Source organism: Cibotium barometz, chromosome 32 (assembly GCF_041138505.1).
Source record: "Cibotium barometz isolate CiBa-2024 chromosome 32, ASM4113850v1, whole genome shotgun sequence".
In the NCBI taxonomy this organism is placed as follows: Eukaryota; Viridiplantae; Streptophyta; class Polypodiopsida; order Cyatheales; family Cibotiaceae; genus Cibotium; species Cibotium barometz.
The window spans coordinates 19,412,785-19,436,901 of record NC_141077.1 but is presented as its reverse complement, the minus strand read 5'-3'; positions in this window follow the sequence as shown (position 1 = coordinate 19,436,901).

The following is a 24,117-nucleotide window of genomic DNA, read 5'->3' as shown; positions in this document are numbered from 1 at the left end:
CGTCGCTCGCAGGTGACCTAGCGCTTCACTCATAGGCCGCTTTCTTGGTCCCTCATCCACCGTACCGGAAGCTCACCATTTAAATCGAACCGAGGCTGGTCAAGACCTGGGTCGACCTTGCTACGCGAGACGTCCCTCCATTGACTCTCCGTCAGCAGTTGCAACTTTATCAGTTCGGTCTTTATGACCTTAATCCTCAAGACGGTCAAAATGCTTCCCCAGCATTCTTGACATAAAACAGTCATTTACAAACAGTCACAAAATACAGTTTCTATAACGAACTCTCGTCTTTCCATATTATCCACTCTCAGACCACATTACTTATTCCACATTCCATTCAATGTGTACTCGTTCTCATCCATTCACTCATATAGACTACACATTATCTCACATACACCTTCATATTCATTATTCTACATACATATCCATGTTCGTACGTCCCCATCATACATCCAATTTCACATTCATACATACGCATCTACATGCATACATCCACATCCACATTCATACATCCATACTTCTATTTCCACATCCACACATCCACATTCACATTCATACATCCACATTCATATGCATACATCCATTTTCACATCCTCATTCATACATCCACATTCACATACATACATCCACATCCGTATCTACATCCATACATCCACATCCACCTCTTCATTCACATTCACATCCATACATCCACATCTATATACATACATCCATTTTCACATCCTCATTCATACATCCACATCCACATACATACATACATCCATTTTTCACTTCCTCATTCATACATACACATCCACATACATACCTACACATCCGTATCTACATCCATACATCCACATCCACATCCACATTCACATTCATACATATACATCTACATGTATGCATCCACATCACATTCATACAACCATATTACATCTATTCTCGTCCTAACACATCCCATATACATCTTAACACATCCTAACTCATCTTAACACATTCTATCACATCTCATACACATCTTTTCACATCTCATACACCTCTTATCACATCCTATCACTTCCCATACGCATCTTATCACATCTTATCACATCTCATACACCTCTTATCACATCTTATCACATTTCATATCTTTTTTAAGAGAATTCTTATATTTGATATAAGATTTCTCTACACATTTATTTATGCATAAATTTTATTTAAGGAGACTAACACTTTCAAAATAAAAATCAATCTTTTATGCATCTTCTTATGCATAAATTCAATTTGGTAGGAATTACACTTTTAGAATAAAAGAATTTCTCTTATGCATCTAAGTTATGCATAAAATCCATTTATGATGAAAATCACACTTTTAGTATAAAAAGAATATCTTTTATGCATACCTCTATGCATGAAATCCAAATATAATAAAAGTTACACTTTTATAATAAAATAATCAACTTTTATGCATACCTTTATGCATGAAATTCAAATATAATAAAAGTCACACTTTTATAATAAAATAATCAACTTTTATGCATACCTTTGTGCATGAAATTAAAATATAATAAAAGTCACACTTTTATAATAAAATAATCAACTTTTATGCATAATCTAAATATGATAAAAGTCACACTTTTATAATAAAAAAATCAACTTTTATGCATACCTCTATGCATGAAATCCAAATATGATAAAAGTCACACTTTATAATAAAATAATCAACTTTTATGCATATCTCTATGCATGAAATCCAAATATGATAAAAGTCACACTTTTATAATAAAATAATCAATTTTTATGCATACCTCTATGCATGAAATCCAAATATGATAAAAGTCACACTTTTATAATAAAATAATCAATTTTTATGCATACCTCTATGCATGAAATCCAAATATGATAAAAGTCACACTTTTATAATAAAATAATCAACTTTTATGCATACCTCTATGCATGAAATCTAAATATGATAAAAGTCACACTTTTATAATAAAATAATCAACTTTTATGCATACCTCTATGCATGAAATCCAAATATGATAAAAGTAACACTTTTATAATAAAATAATCAATTTTTATGCATACCTCTATGCATGAAATCCAAATATGATACAAGTAACACTTTTATAATAAAATAATTAACTTTTATGCATACCTCTATGCATGAAATCCAAATATGATAAAAGTAACACTTTTATAATAAAATAATCAACTTTTATGCATACCTCTATGCATGAAATCCAAATATGATAAAAGAAACACTTTTATATTAAAATAATCAACTTTTATGCATACCTCTATGCATGAAATACAAATATGATAAAAGAAACACTTTTATATTAAAATAATCACCTTTTATGCATACCTCTATGCATGAAATCCAAATATGATAAAAGTAACACTTTTACAAAAAAATAATCATCAATTATGTATAACATAAAAATCAATTTCTCCATGATTACAATAAAATTCTTTCAATTAATCTAGGATGATAATTCCTAGAATATGGTAGGAAGTTCTCTTTTCATGCTTTGAATAGAATTATTTTATGTGTAATTTTTATAAAAATTTCGCCATAGCTCCGCTACTATGACTGATAAATCTCAATTTATTTTGAAGGATAAAGCTTATCGTTAAGAAAATGATTAGAATGATCCCTAATTGGATCATTAACCCAATAATGGATTGAATCATCAATATTCATGAAATACATAAACTAAAAGCATAGAAAAAAGCCATTAATTTGGCCTCAAGCATAGATTAATCTTGGATTAAGGAAAAGCTTTATGAAAAGCTTCAATTGGATTGAGAATGGGTCATGAGTATGACCATTTCTTGAGTGAGAGAGAGAAATTATATAAAACCATTAGAATTAAGCATAAATGAAAATTTATGTAATTCTTAACTACAATCAATTAACTTCAATAGCATTCATCAAATTATGTAACTCTTCACTACCATTCATCAATTAACTTCAATAGCATTCAAAAACCATTCCAATTAAGCTTCTCAATCTTGAGAGGGGTTGAGAAGAGAGAAGCATTGAGAAATTATAGAAAAGATCAAAATTCACCATTTACCTTACAAATTGCTTGATTCTTTGTTCACGGTAGAGGCCCCCAACCAATCAATTGGTTAAGTATGTTGATGGAGCCACCAATGGGGATTGAAGAAAGAGGGAAGCTCCAATTTCTTCAATTTGGAGAGAATTTTAGAGAATAGTAGAAAGTAGCATTATTTCAGCATAACTCTAGTATAGTAAAATTCTTCTATTTTTTTCAAAGGACTCATGTTCTATTTATAGGAGAGGGAAGCTCTAACCAAAGCTAACTGAATTCTAGAATTTTCCAGATTCAGTTTGGTTGAATTTGGACTAGATTTGGACCTAGTTTGGTTACTTTTTGATTCGGTTTGGTTCTATTTTGATTTGGTTTGATTCAAGAGAGAGGAGAGATAAAAATATCACATTATTTTTATGAGTTTAAAACTCATTCAAGCATGTGAAATATGCACCTCCTTTAATGGACTCCCCTTCCTTACATATGTGTCAAAATGGAATTACTATACCCAAAATATCTCATATTTTTAATATTGCTCATAGTTTTTTACTAATAAACCTTGTACATTTTCAACTCTTCATCTTATGTGAGCATTTACTCATTTTTGGATATCCAAAATATCTCATATTTTTTATATTACTCATAGTTTCTTACTAATAAACCTTGTCCATAGTCAACTCTTCATCTTATGTGGGCATTTACTCATTTTTGGGTATCTTCTTTTACAAATTGGATTTATCTCCTCCCTACACATGGATTGATCTTATTGGCCCAAAGGAACCTTAATTGGACCATAATCTAAAATTTTTAAAAATCTAGACTCTTAGGCTAAGGTCCTTTATACCCATTTTCAATTAATTCCAATTGCACATTGTCTTTCTGAATTTCTGTTTCAGGGGAATTCATTTTAATAAGATGAGATATTTTTCTATCCAAAAATATTCAAAATCTGAATATTCTCTCTCTAGAATATTTTCTCTCTCTATGCCAAAACAGGCAGAGACAAGATCTCTTATATTTCTGAAGAGGGAATTGATTACAGGGGAATATGCTGGACATTTTGAGAGGCTGGGGAGGAATCTTACACATGCGATATGTAAAGACCACTGCACATTATGGTCTACTTTATGAGAGTGGTAAAAGCTTGGACATACATGGCTACACAGATGCTGATTGGGCAGGTAGCTCATATGACAGGAGGTCTACTAGATATGCTTTTACACTTGGAAGTGCCGTGGTGAGTTGGAGTAGCAAGAAGCAACCTACAGTTGCTTTATCTAGTACAGAGGCTGAATACAGAGGTGCAGCCATTGCTACTTGTGAGGCAGTATGGTTAAAGAATCTCTTGGCAGATTTATGTGAGTCTATTGATGGCAAAGTTGTCATTCATTGTGACAACATGAGCAGTATACAGTTGGCCAAGAATCCAGTATTTCATGCGAGGACCAAACACATAGAGGTCCATTATCACTTTGTCAGAGAGAAGGGGCTGGATGGTACAGTTGATCTTCAGTATGTGAAGACTGATGAGTAGGTGGCAGACATCTTTACAAAGCTACTTAGCAAGGAGGAGTACTTCCGAACTAAGTTGGGAGTACATGGGATGAGCTTGAGGGGGAGTGTTGAGAGTCCTGATATCCCAAGCTCATCTACATCTTCATCGGCAGTACATCATGAGCTTGAGAGGGGCTGTTGAGATTCAAGCTCGATGTCAGGTGTGAGCCAGCTATGCTATGTGCTGGCATGTTAGGTAGGAACATGTGTGAGACATAAATGACCGCGTGTCCAGCTGGTCATAGTGTGTGGACACAACTCATAGTGTGTTGTGTGTATTATGGATTATGGATTTGTGCATCGTGTGAGAGTGGAGATGGCTTCCCTCTATGGTTAGGGTTTGCAATATACATTAGGGTTTGCTCCTGTGTGTGTGTCTCCTCCCCCTCTACCGTTCTTTCAACACAACTAACCTCAGTTGTGTATTTCTTTACATGAACAAAGAAGGTCAGGATATTGGTAGAAAAATCACTCAAGCATCTTGCAAGCATCTTCAATGGGATGATTCTTGAAAGTTATTAGATACTTGGTATAATTATTTCATGTTATTGTATGGGTGTGTTGATGATTAATAATAGAATTTAGTAAAAGAACTTCTTCATCAACAAGGTAGTCCATAAATTGGATGAGAAGGTAAAGGTCCTTTAAATGGTCTCAGAAGGCTAATATGAAAAGAGTTATGAATTTTCCAATGGGATGATAGTTATAGGCTATAAGCAAGATTGTTTATTTTTTTTAATTATCTTGAATGGTCTATAAAACCTCACTGCAAGTTTCACCACTAGATGTTTTGCACACAATTTCTATACATTTCTTTTCAATTCGCAAAAGTACATAATCATTTTCTTTGAAAGATATATCCTTTCAATTTTTTTTCGCTTAAGTCGTATAGTGCTCTTGTGCCGAAAGTATGACTGCACGTACCTTACAAAGTATACTATTAAAGTCAATAGAAAAATCATCAACAGTCCAGATCCTATGTGAAATCCTAGTAGTTGGCATAGGTAGTGAGGTCTATTGTTGTAAGTGAATTGTAGAGGATGAATGTATTGATCCCAAAGCTTTGGTTGAGAAGATATATAAGCTCTAAGTAAGTCAAGAATTGTACTATTTGTGACTTCAATTGTAGAGGATGAATGTATTGATCCCAAAGCTTTGGTTGAGAAGATATATAAGCTCTAAGTAAGTCAAGAATTGTACTATTTGTGACTTCAATTTAACCATTAGCTTTTGGATGGAAAACTTCTCGTGAAATCTTAGTATCCAAATCGTCAAACAAAGTGATCCAAAAGTGACTACAAAATTTCGAGTCTCAATCAAAGACTATGATTGAGGGCAAGCCGTGATGTACGAAAATTTGCTTAATAAATAGTTTCATGGCTTCTTGGGATGTTAACACTAGTCTTGTGAAAAAAGTCACTTTACTGGTTTTTTGAAGGTTTTAAAAAAAATCCAACACTCTTTGCTTAATGAGTTTTAAATAAAATCCTTTTAGGAAACTCTTCTTAACACACACAAGGAGTTGAAAAAAATAGAGATAGCTAAAATCAATCAGAAATACTATTTTTAAATAGTCATAAATTAGGTGGAACTTGCCAAAAAGTGCTCAATTTTTGTATTTCTCATTAAAAACCACTCAAATAATTTTTAGGCAAGCTAAAAATCCCATGAAAAATCTATGAACATGTACACAATGAATGTATTCACTTAATATGGCGATAGAATTAAAGCTGATAACTATTCTAGCCTTCTATTTTAAGTATGCCTGCTGCTGATTGTTTGAGCCACATTTGTGGCTTTCTTACTATTTTTAAAAAAATCCTAGTTTCAAAATTTCACTTTTTGCATAAAATGCAATATCCATATGATGCACTAATGTTAGGGCAACTCCTTTGTGTACTTCTTGCTAAGTTTCAATGTAGTTGCCTATTTCTACTATTGATAACCTAAATGAGACCCTGAGCCACTTATGTGGCTCAATTACAAGATTAGTGTTAAATTCTTCTTACAAGGAAAGAAGTAGGCTTGTTTACTAAGATGGTCCACTATGGTCCAAATCATATCATTATGATCAATCTCGTAGTAGGTAGGTAAACCTATAATGAAGTCCATGGATATTTGCTCCTAAGACTCAGTAGAAATGGGTAAAGGCATTAATAGTCCTTGAGTCTTTCCTTTGTAGCTTTTAATCTTTTGACAAACAATGCATTTAGCTACAAATTAAGCACTATGTTCCTTCATAGAAGGCTAATAAAATTCTCTTGCCACAACTTGGAGAGTTGATGAAATGCCTTTATATCCCATATATGGAGACTGGTGTATCTCTTCCATTACCATGTGTCTAAATGGTTATGTTATGCACAACGTCTTCTCAAAAAAGAGAACCTTCATTATAAGAATAATTACCATTAGGATTCCAATCTTGATTACACATGTCAATACAAATTGGAGAGAAATCTAGGTCATTCTCTCATAAGATTCCTTCATGGCTTCAAATGGTTCACTCTCAATGTCAATAATATGGTTGAATACTAGGCCTCCTATTAACAGCATTAGCTACAACATTTTCTTTACCTGGTTTTTGGTACTGGATTATAGGTTGAAAGCTTTAAATAAATGATGCCCATTTGATATGTCGGTAAGAAATCAAGGGTTGTGAGAGTAAATGTTTGATGCTTTGTTGAGATCAATTTTAATAAGAAATTTAAAACTCCTGAGATAATGTTTCTAGATCCTAAGAGTATGTTCTACAGTGGTCAATTCTTATTCATAATGAAGTACTATAGTTTCTTTCTGTTGGTTCTAGTTTTTGACTCTCATATGCAATACGATGTTCATCTTGCATGAGTACTACCCCAATTCCATAACCACTAGCATCAGTCTCATAACTAGGAAGAATGGTCTTATGAAATCAAATAGTTGTAACACTAGTGAGTGGATGAGAGCTTCTTTTAAAGCTTGAAAAGATTTATCATATTGAGCAGTCCAATGGAATTGTTTGGTCTTCTTTAGGAGTTCAGTCAAGGGATGTGTAACATATGCAAAAATTCTTGACAAACTTTCTACATAGTCACAAAGTATGGCTACAAAAACCTCACGAAGTAAACTATCAAAGTCAATAGAAAAATCATCAACAGTCTGGATCATATGTGAAATCTGGGTAGTTGGAATGGCTAAGGTTTTTCCATATGTGATCTCAAATGGATCAGGGCCAGTCTCATCAGTGAGGTCTATTGTTGTAAGCAAATTGTAGAGGATGAATGTATTGATCCCAGAGCTTTGGTTGAGAAGATGTATAAGCTCTAAGTAAGTCAAGATTTGTACTATTTTTGACTTCAATTTAACCATTACCTTTTGGATGGAAAAACTATTGTGAAATCTAACTTAGTATCCAAATTGTCAAAGAAAGTGGTCCAAAAGTGGCTAAAAATTTCTGAGTCTCAATCAAAAACTATGACTAAGGGCAAGCCGTGATGTACGAGAATTTTCTTAATAAATAGTTTCATGGCTTGCTGGGATGTTAACACTAGTCTTGTAAGAAAAACGTCACTTTAGTGGCTTTTTGAAGGTTTTAAAAAAAAATCCAACACTCTTTGGTTAATGCGTTTTGAATAAAATCCTTTTAGGGAACTCTTCTTAACACACACAAGGAGTTGAAAAAAAAAACAAATGGCTCAAATCAATTAGAAATACTATTTTTCAATAGTCATAAATTAGGTGGAACTTGCCAAAAAGTGCTCAATTTTTGTATTTCTTGTTGAAAACCACTCAAATAAGTTTTAAGCAGGCTAAAAATTATTGAAAATGTGGATCTAAGTATTGAGATGTCAAGCTAAACATGATCTGACACTCACAAGGCACCTCCATGACCGTTCGACATTTACATCACTGCAGCTTGGTAGCTGGCACACCGACATATCTTCGCCAGAGATTCTACACCCACTCCTTTTAGCATGTTCACATTATTGACCGCTTGTATATACTCTATTATGTGTGTTAGTCACTTTATCTTCTTTGTAGACCTCTTTTTGTTATGTAAAGAAGAAGAATTTTCAGCCTCTCACCGTGTGTGTTCTCTTCTAGGGTTTGTGTTTGCTTTACAAGAGATCAAGATCTGTCCTCCCCTGTATCTTTACTTTGTATCAGAGCATGGTTCATGCTATTGGTTGAGTGGCAAGCAAGAGAAGCACAGGAAGCGATACAAGGATAAGAGCTTCATCTACTCTTCCCCTTTTGTGTTGGCTTTTGTGTTGGCTACTACACCCTTGTGTCGCGAGCTCTTCGTGAGGCACCAACAAATGAACTCCAATTAAGGAGCTTTCTTCGTGGGAGCAAAGCTACAAGGAAACTCTTTTGTTTGTTGGACATCATTTTTCAAGCCGAAACGCATTTCGAGTGCATCTGCACCTCCAGTTTTTCAGTTTGCAGGCGTTCACGGGCACTACAGGTAAGTTTCAATTCTCTGTAGAACTCGGTTTTCAGGACTGCAGGAAGGGTGATTAACTCCAGCTCCTGAACTCTAAGCATATCTCAAAATCTGTAGAGCTTCTTAGCTCCCAAGGCCTTTGTGAAGATGTTTGCCACCTGATCCTGTCTGTTGACGTAGGCCAAGTTAATTTCCCTTGCCAAGACTCTCTCCTCCCTGATGAAGTGGTAATATACCTCAATGTGTTTCTCGTCTATGGCCAATTGTATATTTCTAAGATTGTCACAATATGTGACAATCTTTCTCTCTACATGAAACCCCAAATCAACAAGTAGCTTGTGTAACCAAGCTACCTCACATAATGCCACCGCAGCTTCTCTATACTCTGCCTCTGTACTTGATAAGGCAACTATGGGCTGCTTCTTGCTGCTCCATGTCACAAAAACACTCCCCAATGAAAACATAAATCCACTGTGGTAGATCTCATGTCTGAGATGCTACTAGCCCAATTTGCATCTGTGTAGGTCCCATATAGCTCCAATGGAACATGTGCTGCATAAAACAATGCATAATCAATAGTGACTGTAAGATTCCTCCCCCAACCCCTTTTTGATGTCTAGCATATTCCCCTGTAATCAATTCCTTTTCTTAAATATAAGAGATCTTGTTTGTGGCTATTTTAACCTAGAGAGAGAAAATATTCTAGAGAGAGAATATTCAGATTTTGAATATTTTTGGATAGAAAAATATCTTACCTTATTAAAATGAATCCCCCTGAAACAGAAATTCAGAAAGAATTTTCCAATGTGCAATTGGAATTAATTGGAAATAGGTATTAAGAACCTGAGTCTAAGGGTCTAGATTTTCAGAAATTTTTGGATTATGGTCCAATTAAGGTTCCTATGGGCCAATAGCATCAATCCATGTGTAGGGAGGAGATAAATCCAATTTGTAAAAGAAGATACCCAAAAATGAGTAAATGCTCACATAAGATGAAGAGTTGAAAATGTACAAGGTTTATTAGTAAAAAAAACTATGAGCAATAAAATTTTGACACATATGTAAGGAAGGGGAGTTCTTTAAAGAAGGTGCATATTTCACATAAGATGAAGAGTTGAAAATGTACAAGGTTTATTAGTAAAAAACTATGAGCAATAAAATTTTGACACATATGTAAGGAAGGGGAGTTCTTTAAAGAAGGTGCATATTCCACATAAGATGAAGAGTTGAAAATGTACAAGGTTTATTAGTAAAAAACTATGAGCAATAAAATTTTGACACATATGTAAGGAAGGGGAGTTCTTTAAAGAAGGTGCATATTTCACATAAGATGAAGAGTTGAAAATGTACAAGGTTTATTAGTAAAAAAACTATGAGCAATAGAATTTTGACACATATGTAAGGAAGGGGAGTTCTTTAAAGGAGGTGCATAATTCACATGCTTGAATGAGTTTTAAACTCAAAAATAATGTGATATTTTTATCTCTCATATCTCTTGAACTAAACCAAATCAAAATGGAACCAAATCGAATCAAAAAGTAACCAAACTAGGTCCAAATCTAGTCCAAATTCAACCAAACTGACTTGGAAAATTCTAGAACCAGTTTGTTTGGTTAGGAGCTCAATTTTTCCTATAAATAGAAGCCTTCCCTTTTTGAAAAAGATATAGTGTCTTATGCATTGTTACTCTACTCTACCTAAGCCAAGAACTGTGAATTCTTTAATAATTCACTAGTTTTTGATACTTCTCTCTTTCTTCAATCCCCATTGGTGGCTCCATCAACATACTAAACCAATTGATTGGTTGGGGGCCTCTACTGTGATCAAAGAATCAAGAAAATTATAAGATAAGTATAGTGAATTTTGATCTTTTCTATAATTTCTCAATGATTCTCTCTTCTCAACCCCTCTCAAGCTTGAGAAGCTTAATTGATATGGTTTTTGAAATACTATTGAAGTTAATTAATTAATGATAGTAAAGAATTACATAAAATTCTATTTATATTTAATTCTAATGGTCTTTCTCTCTCTCACTTAAGAAATGGTCATACTCATGACCCTTTTCAATCCAAATGAAGCTTTTCATAAGGCTTTTCCTTAATCCAAGATTAAGCTATGCTTGAGACCAAATTAATGGCTTTTTTTTTCTATGCTTTTAGTTTATGTATATCGATGATTCAATCCATTATGGATTGATGATCCAATTAGAGACCATTCTAATTATTTCCTTAATGATAAGCCTTATCCCTTAGAAAAAATTGAGATTTATTAGTCATAGTAGCGGAGCTATGGTATAGAAATTACGCATAAAATAATTTCATTCAAAGCATAAAAAGAGGACTTCCTACCATATTCTAGGAACTATCATCCTAGATTAATTAAAAGAACTTTATTATGCATGGAGATGTGGATGTTTGCATGTAGATATAGATGTATGGATGTGAGTGTGAATGTGGATGTGGATGTATGCATGTAGATGTAGATGTATAGATGTAGATGTGGATGTGGAGGTGGATGTATGCATGTAGATGTAGATGTGGATGTAGATGTAGAGTGGATGTATGCATGTAGATGTAGATGTATAGATGTGGATGTGAATGTGGAGGTGGATGTATGCATGGAGATGTGGATGTATGCATGTAGAAGTAGATGTATAGATGAGGATGTAAATGGAGATGTGGATGGATGCATGTAGATGTAGATGTATAGATGTAGATGTGAATGGAGATGTGGATGTATGCATATAGATGTAGATGTATAGATGTAGATGTGGATGTGGAGGTGGATGGATGCATGTAGATGTAGATGTATAGATGTAGATGTGAATGGAGATGTGGATGTATGCATGTAGATGTAGATGTATAGATGTAGATGTGGATGTGGAGGTGGATGTATGCATGTAGATGTAGATGTGGAGGTGGATGTATGCATGTAGATGTAGATGTATAGATGTGGATGTGAATGTGGAGGTGGATGTATGCATGTAGATGTAGATGTATGGAGGCGAATGTGAATGTGGATGTGGATGTATGCATAGAGATGTGGATGTATGCATGTAGATGTGAATGTACGCATATAGATGTGGATATATGGATGTGAATGTGCATGTAGATGCGGATGTATGGATGTGGATGCATGAATGTCCATGTAGATGTGGATGTGAAAATAGATGTATGGATGTAGATATGGATGTATGGATGTGAATATATGATATGTGATGTGAAGGAATCTGAAGTGATGAGATGGAAAATGATGTGATGGGATGAGTATACATATAAATGGGATATGGAATAAGTAATGTAGATTGATGAGGGATAATGTGGAAAAATGAAAGTTAAAATAGAAATTGTATTGTAAACTGTTTGTAAATGCTGTTTGTAAATGACTGTTTTATGTCAAGAATGCTGGGGGAGCATTTTGACCGTCTTGTGATTAAGGTCGTGATGATAAAGTTGCAACTGCTGACGGAGAGTCAATGAAGGACGTCTCGCGTAGCAAGGTCGGCCGAGGTCTTGACCAGCCTCGGTGCGATTAAAATGGTGAGCTTCCGGTACGGTGGATGAGGGGCCAAGGAAGCGGCCTATGAGTGAAGCGCTAGGTCACCTGCGAAGGATCCTAGAGGGTGCTGACCATACGGTGCTCGGGCTCTGGGTCGCCTAGGATACCCACGCGTGCGTCGAGGAAGATATTGGAACAAGAGTAGGAGTTGTTTTCTGAAATCGGGCATCTTCCTTTTGAGAAGACTTTTCACATACTCAATCTCATCCAAGTTGTCACCCCCAACAATAAGATCATATACATATATGGTGATGATTACAATACCCTTATCACTCTTGCGCATATACAAAGAGTGATCTGCATCTACCATATGAAAACCAATAGTGACAAGATACTCAACAATCTTGTCATGCCATGCTCGTGGAACTTGCTTTAGCCCATACAAGGCCTTACAGAGCTTACATACATACTATGGGTGACCTGTATCCTCAAAACCAGGTGGCTGATCCATATACACTTCTTCTTGGAAGTCGCCATGTAAGAACACACTTTTTTACATCCATCTGATGTAAAAACCAGCCTTTAGCTGCAGCCACCGCAATCACAGCTCTCACAGTTGCCATCTTTGCAACCGGGGAAAATGTCTCCTCATAATCAATCCCATGTGTATGCGCATATCCTTTGGCTACCAATCCAGCCTTGTACTTGCTTATGCCGTCATCAATCACTGTTATGTTTCACCTTATACACCCACTTATAGCCAATAGCTTTCTTGCCTTCAGGAAATGGCACCAAATACCAAGTCTCATTTCCATACAATGCATCCATCTCCTCATTCATAGCTTTCTTCTAACACACGTTTCCAATAACTATAAGGCTATCACGAGCTTCATTCAGAATTTGGTCCTTGGTTCCCTCATCATTGGGAATGCATAGCCTGCGATTATAATACATAATGCTATCATCCAGGCTGTACCCTTGAACTCTGTTCAACTCCTGAGAAGTTTTGCTTTCCTGCATAAGTAGGGTAGCAATAGGGCCAAAGAATCTATCCTGCATGATCTTCTCACTTGCTTGAATAATCAAAGGATTTGATATTACAGTAATTGCAAGCAAGGAGGCTTTTCTGCTGAGGGCATCTGCTACCACATTTTCTTTGCCTGGGCGGTACTTGATTTCAAAATCAAATTCTTGCAGGGTCTGCATCCACCTTCTTTGGCGCATGTTGAGGTCCTTCTGAGTAAAGATCCACTTTAAGCTCTGATGATCTGTCTATCAAAGTGAATCTTTTTCCCATTAGGTAATGTCTCCACAACTTTAAGGCATAGACTACTGAAAGCAATTCCAGGTCATAGTGGACAGCATAATTCCTCTCATGCGTTCTGAGCTTTTGGGATTCACAGGCCACTGCATGACCTTCCTGCATGAGTGCACCTCCTAGGGAAAAACCACTTGCATCAGTTACTACCTCAAAGGGTAGAGAGAAATCTGGCAGCTTCAGAATGGGACTGGTTACCAAGGTGGTTCAACTTATCAAAAGCACTCTGACACCTGGCAGACCACTGAAATGGGGTATTCTTTTTAAGAAGGTTAGTCAGGGGGAAGCTATGAGAGCATACTTTGGTATAAAAATCCTATACCAACCAGTCAATCCCAAGAATCCTCTGACTTCTTTCACTGTCTTTGGTTCAGGCCAATCTATGACTGCTTGGACTTTCGCGGAATCCGGAGAAATTCCATCTTTGGATACCAGAAAGCCCAAGTATTCAACGTGGTCGGCAGAGAAAGTGCATTTGCTCTTTTTGGCAAAGAGTTGGTGCTTCCTTAGAATCTCAAGGACTTTTCGGACATGAGTCTCATGGTCAGCTGCATTCCTTGAGTAAATCAGAATGTCATCAAAGAAAACTAGAACAAAATCATCCAAGTATTCTCTGAGGATGTCCTGCATTAGGCAATTGAATGTAGCTAGGGCAGTAGTTAATCCGAATGGCACGACAGTAAATTCATAATGCCCATAGCAAGTATTGATGGCTATTTTTGGTATATCTTGATCATTAATCCTGATCTGGTAGTACCCGGATTTGAGATCTATCTTTGTGAAGATCTGGGCTCCGTTTAGCATGTCCAGAAGCTCATCAATTCTTGGGATAGGATACTTATTCTTAACTGTCAGCTGATTTAGACCTCTGTAGTCCACACAGAGTCTAAGCGTTCCATCTTTCTTTTTCTGAAAGAGAACTGGCGCACCCCAAGGTGAAACACTGGGTCTTACAAACCCTTGTTCTAATAGCTGTCTAAGCTATTCCTTGAGTTCAATGGCTTCAACAACTAGCATTTTGTACGTGCGTAGGGTATTGGCTGAGCTCCGGGGGTCAATTCAATCACATGATCTACTTCCCGGATTGGAGGCATTTCAGTTAGCTTTGGTGGGAATAGATCATAAAATTCACTTAACCAGTCTGGTTCTTTAGCCTTAAGCTTTGAGTCTACTGGGTTCATTTTGACAACATAAATTTGCTGCTTCTTCCTAAGTCCTTTCAGCAACCTGGAAGCTTTTACTAATTGAAGGTCTGGGGATCCGGAAACTCCAGTTCCTTGAACTTTATTCCCGTGAAGGTCATGGAAGGAAATGGTTCCATTGTGACAGTGAATATCAGCTTGATTTCTGTGGATCCCGTCAAAAAACTCCCAGAGGTAAGACTTTAAACTGACAGTCGGTCACATTACCATCTAGATTGAACTAGATAAGATCTGTCTCATAGTGAGTGAAAAGAGTCTTCCCACTGGCCAATTCAACTTGCATAGGTTTCCCTGATTTCTGTTCTAAGACTAGCTTACGTAAGCATCCAGGGGAAATGAATGAATGAGAACTACCTGAATCAATCAAAAGCTTAAAAGGCTTACCCTGATACTCTGTTGGATTATGGATGACGGAGAACTGCTGGTTAGGCCCTTGATTTTCAATTGTAGCATAGATCTGCCCTTTTTCCTCTTCTACTACATTTGAAATTGTGACTGCTCTGGCTGCTGCAGTCTGAGGTGGAACTCTTTCTCTTTGGTTGCCCCAATTCTGGGAAGGAGTTCTGAGATTACTCTGGACAGAGGCAGATGGCTGAGCTGGAGTTCTTCTGGGGTTACCCTGGCTTGGGTGAGACGGACCTTAATTAGATTGGTATGAAGGGGTTGGTCTCTGAATTCGGGATCCTTGACTTCCCTGTCCCCTTGACATGGCAGGAGTCGGGCAGTCTTTTAACTGGTGAACCAAAACCCTGGCATCCAAAACATCGGTTTTCACTTCTGAGCTCATCCCTCTGATTTCTTGAAAGAGGTGGGGCTCCTGAGAAGTATTCTAGGGGAAGGGTCTTCCTTCACTTCTGAATCTTCCTGCATCTTGATTCTGATTTGGGCCTTGCTGCCTCTTTGGGGGTGGAAAGTTTGAAGTACTTCATTGGGCTTGGAATCTTTCAAAGTTAGAGGGTGCAGGCTTTGGCGGTACCTTTACTAGAAAGGCTTTGGCAAAATCTTTTGCCATTCTTACTGCTTCAGCCATGGACACTGGCTTGGCATTTTTGACCAGTGTGTCCAAGGGTTCGTTCATTCCCCGAATGAACCTGGCCATGAGTTGTTTTCTTCATCTAGAGGTGGTGAATATTTGAGTAGAAGAGCAAAGTACACCAAGTGAAGCCCTGAATCTGCGGAGCTTCTCTATACCCAATGCTTTGGTGAAGATGTCAGCGACCTGAATCCATTGACAAATAATTTACAGGTTACACATGTCATACTTCAAAATTTCCATTGAGTCTTTGTTTCTCACAAAACAGTATCACTCTGGACTCTCCGTTGAGACCAGCGAGTCAACAACGAGATCCAGTGATAGATTACAATAACATTGGTCTGTCATACAATATCTTCCTCGACATACGTATGGGTGTCCTCGGCACCGCGAGCCCGTGCATCGCCTGGTCAGAACCCTCCAAGATCCTCCTTAGGTGTCCTGGCACTTCACTCAGGGACCGCTTCGTCGGCCCTCGTCCATCGTACCGGAAGCGCACCATTTTAACCATACCGAGGCTGGTCAAGACCTCGGCAGGCTTTGCCACGTGAGCTGGCCCTCGAACACTCCCCGCCAGCTGTTGCAACCGAACTTCCCTTAGATAAACATATATGCCAAATGCTCCCTCCAGCATTCTGGCGTAAGACAGTCTTTTAAGAAAACAGGGTTTCTATGCAAGTTTATAGTTTTGATTTTGTTTGAAAACCATGAATAATCTTAAATCCGTATCTCAATACTTCTAGATCCAGGTGTGAATTCCAAACAGAATTCCTCGAATTCTGTTAACTTGATCCTCAGATCAAAATCAAAAGTCTTAACTTAGTTTTAGATTCGGTGGGGGATTTGAGTACATTTTTTTTGAACAGGGCACATCGTCATTGGTTGAATTTGACGAAGGAATTAGGTCTTGGTCAATAGTCTGAATCTGAGTTTGGGTCTGGAAAGGTTCTTCTTAAACTATCTCTCGAAGGTACTATTTCAATTTCTCTTTTTCTAAATTTCGTTCGACAAAATATTTGCTTAGAGGTTTTTAAAACATGAATTTCTTATGAGGAATAAGATAGTCATTTATCTCGATCTCTGACTTCGATAGTTTCATTGAATTTTTTTCATTACGGTAGCATTTCTTCTCACAGATTATCTACTTATTCATTTTTCCAATTTTTGTAAAAATTAAATAGAGGATTAAGGAGAACCCTTATTTAACTATAAAGATTCTATATGCATCTAATTATGCATAAAATCCGATTCTGATGAAAGTCACACTTTTATCATCATAAAAAAATCATTTATGGTGAAAATCACTCTTTTAATAAAAAAATATCTTTTATGCACCCATTTATGCATAAAAAACCATTTATGATGAAAATCACACTTTTAATATAAAAAAATATCTTTTATGCACCCATTTATGCATAAAAATCATTTATGATGAAAATCACACTTTTAATATTAAAAAATATCTTTTATGCATATGGTTATGCATAAAAATCATTTATGATGAAAGTACACTTTTATAATAAAAAAATTGATCTTTTATGCATACTTCTATGCATGAAAATCAAATATGATAAAAGTAACACTTTTATAATAAAAAATATCTTTTATGCATACTTTTATGCATAAAAATCAAATATGATAAAAGTAACACTTTTATAATTAAAAAAATATCTTTTATGCATACTTGTATGCATGAAATTCAATATGATAAAAGTAACACTTTTATAATAAAAAATATCTTTTATGTATACTTCTATGCATGAAATTCAAATATGATAAAAGTAACACTTTTATAATAAAAAAATATCTTTTATGCATACTTCTATGCATGAAAATCAAATATGAGAAAAGTAACACTTTTATAATAAAAAAATATCTTTTATGCATACTTCTATGCATGAAATTCAATTATGATAAAAGTAACACATTTATCATTAAAAAAATATCTTTTATGCATACTTCTATGCATGAAATTCAAATATGATAAAAGTAACACTTTTATAATAAAAAAATATCTTTTATGCATACTTCTATGCATGAGAATCAAATATGATAAAAGTAACAGTTTTATAATAAAAAGATAATCTTTTATGCATACTTCTATGCATGAAAATCAAATATAATGAAAATAATACTTTTATAATAATACTAATTTTCTTTTATACAAATAATCAAATGCATCTTCTATGCATGAAAATGATACTTTAGAATATAGAAACCATAAGGATTACTCTTTTAGAATAATAAAAGATGAAATTTAATTCGCTAATTTTCAAAAATTTTGCCATAACCTCCTTTGTATGGTTGACCATTTTTCAATTTTTAAGTCTCTAAAATTAATTAAAAGTGCACCAAGAGTATTGAAATTATTCTAAAGTAAACATTTTCTACTTATTTAAGACAAACATTATAAAAACTTGACTTTAATCATTAATGATTCACCTAGGATAGAGAATGGTTGGATTTACTAGAGAAGAGAGGGGAATGCCTTTTGCAATGAGGCATAACATCACTTGTAATGTAGAGAAGACAAAAAGCATAAAAAAACATAAAAACCATAAAATAAATAGAAAAGAGAAGAATCACCAACTTACTATTGAATTTTGAGAGCTTTCCTTTGGCTTAATGGTTTGACGGTTCAACTCTTGTTTGAGACAAGAGTGGCCACCAATCTTCTAGAAGAAGGAAGGTAAAAAACTAATGAATTATGAATACAATTCACTGTTTTTGGCACTTGGGAGAGTTTGTTTATACATGCTCCTATTTTTTGTAAGAGCAATGGTCCTATTTTTTGTAAGAGCACTCAAAGATATGTCTCTATCCATGTAGGGACATTTGGCTCAGAGCCATGCAATGATGTGGAAGTAGGAGGAGGCGTTGGGGGTCAATGATCACAAACGAGTGTAACAAAGTGTTCTTAAGATGCACATGCACATGGGATGGGCATAGGCACATGGGATTAGGGTCATTTACATGTGGGATTAGGACACATGGGCCTTGGGACTATAAAAGGCATGTGCTCTAGGACTATGGTACCTTTTGAACCTTCTTGAACGTTCTTGAACCTTGGACTATCATTATACTTACTTTCCATATTCCGTAGTGCTAATCTCTCAAGATTTTCATAATCTAAGCTAATTAGGCTAACCTAGGTGTTACTTTCTTTCATTGGTATCAAAGCTCTAGGCTTAGATCTTAATGGTTGATTAGAAGATTAATCATTTTTGGATTACTGTTAACTTAGTTTTCAAAAATGCATTTTCTTGATCATGATTAGTGTTATTCATTTTTGAAATTGATTTTTTTACATAGTTTTTAAATTTACTAATTCTTGATTTGAGAAGATTAGCAATGAAACTTGTGTTAATCATTTTTGAATTTGTATTAATCACTATTTTCAAAACCCACTTCACTATTTGATTTCATAAAGTTCTTGATCTTCTTGATCTTCATTTCTTGAAATTTTCTTGATTTTTAAAATTAGGGTTTACAAAAATTTCCACAACCAGTATTGAGTGATTTCTTGCTTAGGGAGCATACCTTTTTAGAGATTAATCCTTAGAGCCCTCATTGTTCAAGATTAAAACCCTAGATTACCAAATCTTTGAATTCTTGAAGAAATAATACAAGGAGAAGGTTGATGTGTAGAATCTTGGTGCAGTTTCAAGAAGTGTGCATAATAAAGTTGCTCTGTAGATTTAAGTACAGACTTAAAGATTAATACAATTATGTTGCAGATCTATAATGGAGAACATAGCAATTTACAAATTATGCAAAGTTTATTGTGCTAAAATCAAATCTTGATGCAAAATAACAACAATAAGTAATTCTTGATCAAAATCATTCTCATCTTGTCACTCTTGCAAAAAAAAGTTAGACAAAGATTACAAATCTGTTGGAGTAGTACAAATCTACACAAATTAATATAAACCTTGATGTATTGCAACTTCAGATATTAAGATATTTTAAGAAATCACCGTTTACAAGAACACATTCTGGATTATAATATTTTAAGTACATTTTCATCAAGAAATGTATAGCATGTTGTTCAGATCTTCACACAACAAAAGAGGTCTACAAAGAAGATAAAGTGACTAACACATATAATAGAGTATATACAAGCGGTCCATAATGTGAACACGCTAAGAGAAGTGGGTAGATGTGGACTAGTCAGTGTAGTCCAACTGTAGAATCTCTGGTGAAGATATGTCATGCAGGCACCTCGTGAGTGTCAACTCATGTTGAGCTTAAGATCTCAACACTCCCCCTCAACATCTAGCACATGCATATATGTAATACATCCAAAAACTTTCAAGTGACACAAATATGGTTTCTTGCCAGTAAACTTCTCCTTTGGCGTTACATCATGTATGGCTGCAGCAGTAGGAGTCCTGTTCATGATATGGACTATTGTAGACACAGCCTTAGCCAATCAGCTATGCTGCATATTCTTCTCTACCATCAATGCTCGTGCTATCTCTGCAATGTGCCTATTTTTTTGCTCAGCAACTCCATTTTGCTGCGGAGTGTATCTACATGTAAATTGTCTCTGAACGCCATTCTTTCCCAAGAATTTAGAGAACTCATTGGAGAAGTATTCTCCCCCGCCATCTGACCTTAAGCACTTCACATGCTTTCTTGTCTCTTTTTCAGCCATCACTCTGAAATTCTAAAAATGAGTGAACACTTCACTCTTCTCCTTCATGAAATACACCCACACTTTCCTCGTGTGGTCAAATCAGTGAATGTTACGCAGTACTTGGCAACCAGCTATAGACATACCCCATACATTTGAATGCACAACATCTAGTACATTCCAGCTGTAGACTTGGCAACCAGCTGTAGACATACCTCAAACATTTGAATGCACAACATCTAGTACATTCCTACTCACATTTTTGTCATGTGGAAATATATGTTTTGTTTGCTTTCCAAATTGACTTGCTTCACAAACTTTCTGTATACCTTCAACTTTAAACTTAGGCAGCATGTCACAATTTCTTTCGTCTGCATAGACTTCATTATTTGCACATTTACATGTCCAATTCTCTTATGTCAAATGTTTGTATCTGCAACAACTCCTGAACCATTTACAAACATTGCAGCACTCACTTTAGGGATATTTACATTCAATATGTAAACATTTTTTCCTCTCTTATCTTTCCAACCAGCTTACAGTTATCTTTAAAGTCTTCTACATAACAACCGTCAGGGTTAAACAAGACCTGCAAACCCTGCTCAATCATCTAGCCAATAGAAACCAGATTATTTGTAATGTTAAGAACATGAAGTACATCTACAAGGTACTTCACCTTGCCATCCTGCAGATAATGGCACATCTCCAATGTGGGCAATCGGATGAGCAGTGTCATCCCCTCTTTTCAACAAAACTTGGTCTTTCAAGACTCTTCATTTCCTTGAACCACTCACCATGACTTGTCATGTGGTTTGAAGTACTTGAATTAACATACCATACATCATCCTTACATGCTGCTACATCATGTCCAGACAAAGCATTAACTACATGTTGCATAACAAACAACCTCTCATTATCCTCATTATTTCTGCTAGAGGATGCATAGTTGTTTTGCTCCACTTTTCCATTTTGCATTTCACTTTGCTTCTTATAGCAATTGCCTGCACATGTCTAGGCTTACCACAGTAAAAACACCCTCGTGTATCATTATGCTGCCTTTGCCAATTACCACGACCTCTTTGACTCCCCTTGCCTCTAAACTGGTCTCTTCCACCTGTGTGTTATTCTTGTTTGTTGTGAATCCTGGGATTGTTATTGCTACTGACTATAATTATGATTACCTGTTTAGCCACACTACCTTGGCCACGTCCATGACCTCTACCTCGTCCTCTACCTATACTTGTGTAGAAGGCCTGCTGCTCTGAACTATTTTTGTTTTGTGAAGATTGTTGATCTTCACCCAAGTTCTTCTCTCCAATGATCAGCATTGACACCAAATCTGTGAAGTTGGGAATGTTCTCTCAAGTCTGAATAGACATCTCAAATGCCTTGTATTGTGGCGGCCCGAGACCACGTAGACACACCTCCACCTTGTCCTTCATCATCAATAGAAACACCAATTAATGCAAGGGATTCCCCAATGCCCTTGATCTTCAAGACATAATCATTCATAAACATATTTTTCTTCTCCACAGTATGAATCTCATTCTTCACAACAATTGAATCTTTCGTGTGTTGGTGTTGGTTTCATACAGCTTCACCAAGGTGTCCCATGCCTCCTCAGGTGACTTGGCATCCTGTATATGCCCAATCATGGTGTCCTGTATACTAATAGAAAGCCAATATATGACTTTCCTTGCTCCTTGATTCAAATCCTTGAATTCTTTGATATTTGCAGTAGTAGTTAGATTAATCTCCTGTATCTCTCGTGCCTCCTCATGTTCACCTTCAATGTAGTCCTAGTACCCTTTTCCCATCACGAAATTTATCAATCTAAACCTCCAAGCATGGAAGTTATTCTTATCAAGATTCTCCACAATAATCTGGTTTATTCCATCATTTGACATATTTTTTGCAACACAAATTTACCAAAAACAACACTCTTGTTTGACCTGTACAAACTGTTGGTTTCTTTACAGGCGGTACTATACTGCACCCAAATTGCACAACTAGTGACCTTACTTTGCATACATACACGCAATGACAACTCTTTGTAGTACACACAGTGTCTACACAACTAATCACCCTTCCTGCAGTCTTGAAAACAGAGTTCTACAGAGAATTCAAACTTACTTGTAGTGCCCGTGAATGCTTGCGAAATGAAAAACGGAGGTGTAGACGCACTCGAAATGCATTTTGGCTTGAAAAATGATGTCCAACAAACAAAAGAGTTGCCTTGTAGCTTTGCTCCGGCAAAGAAATATCCTCAATCGGAGTTTGTTTGTCGGTGCCTCCCGAAGAGCTCCCGACACAAGGGTGTAGTAGCCAACATAAAAGGGGAAGAGTAGATGAAGCTCTTATCCTTGTGTCGCTTCTTGTGCTTCTCTTGCTTGCCGCTCGACCATTAGCATGAACCATGCTCTGATACAGTGTAAAGATATAGGGGAGGAGAGAGCTTGATCTCTTGTAAGCACACACACACACACACACACACACACAAACCCTAGAAGAGAACACACACGGTGAGAGGCTAAAAATTCTTCTTCTTCACATAGCAAAAAGAGGTCTACAAAGAAGATAAAGTGACTAACACACATAATAGAGTATATACAAGCGGTCCATAATGTGAACAAGCTAAGAGGAGTGGGTAGATATGGAGTAGTCAGTGTATTCCAGCTGTAGAATCTCTGGCGAAGATATGTCGATGCCAGCTCTACCAAGCCGCAATGATGTAAATGTTAAACGGTCATGGAGGTGTCTCGTGAGTGTCAGATCATGTTTAGCTTGACATCTCAATACTTAGATCCACATTTTTAACAATTTTTAGCTTGCTTAAAACTTATTTGAGTGGTTTTCAACAAGAAATACAAAAATTGAGCACTTTTTGGCAAGTTCCACCTAATTTATGACTATTGAAAAATAGTATTTCTAATTGATTTGAGCCATGTGTATTTTTTTTTTCAACTCCTTGCGTGTGTTACGAGGAGTTCCCTAAAATGATTTTATTCAAAACGCATTAACCAAAGAGTGTTGGATTTTTTTTAAAACCTTCAAAAAGCCACTAAAGTGGCATTTTTCTTACAAGACTAGTGTTAACATCCCAGCAAGCCACGAAACTATTTATTAAGCAAATTCTCGTACATCACGGCTTGCCCTCAGTCATAGTTTTTGATTGAGACTCATAATTTTTGGACCACTTTGTTTGACAATTTAGATACTAAGTTAGATTTCACGATAGTTTTTCCATCCAAAAGGTAATGGTTAAATTGAAGTCACAAATAGTACAAATCTTGACTTACTTAGAGCTTATACATCTTTTCAACCAAAGCTCTGGGATCAATACATTCATCCTCTACAATTTGCTTACAACAATAGACCTCACTGATGACTGGCCTTGCTCTATTTGAGATCATATATGGAAAAACCTTAG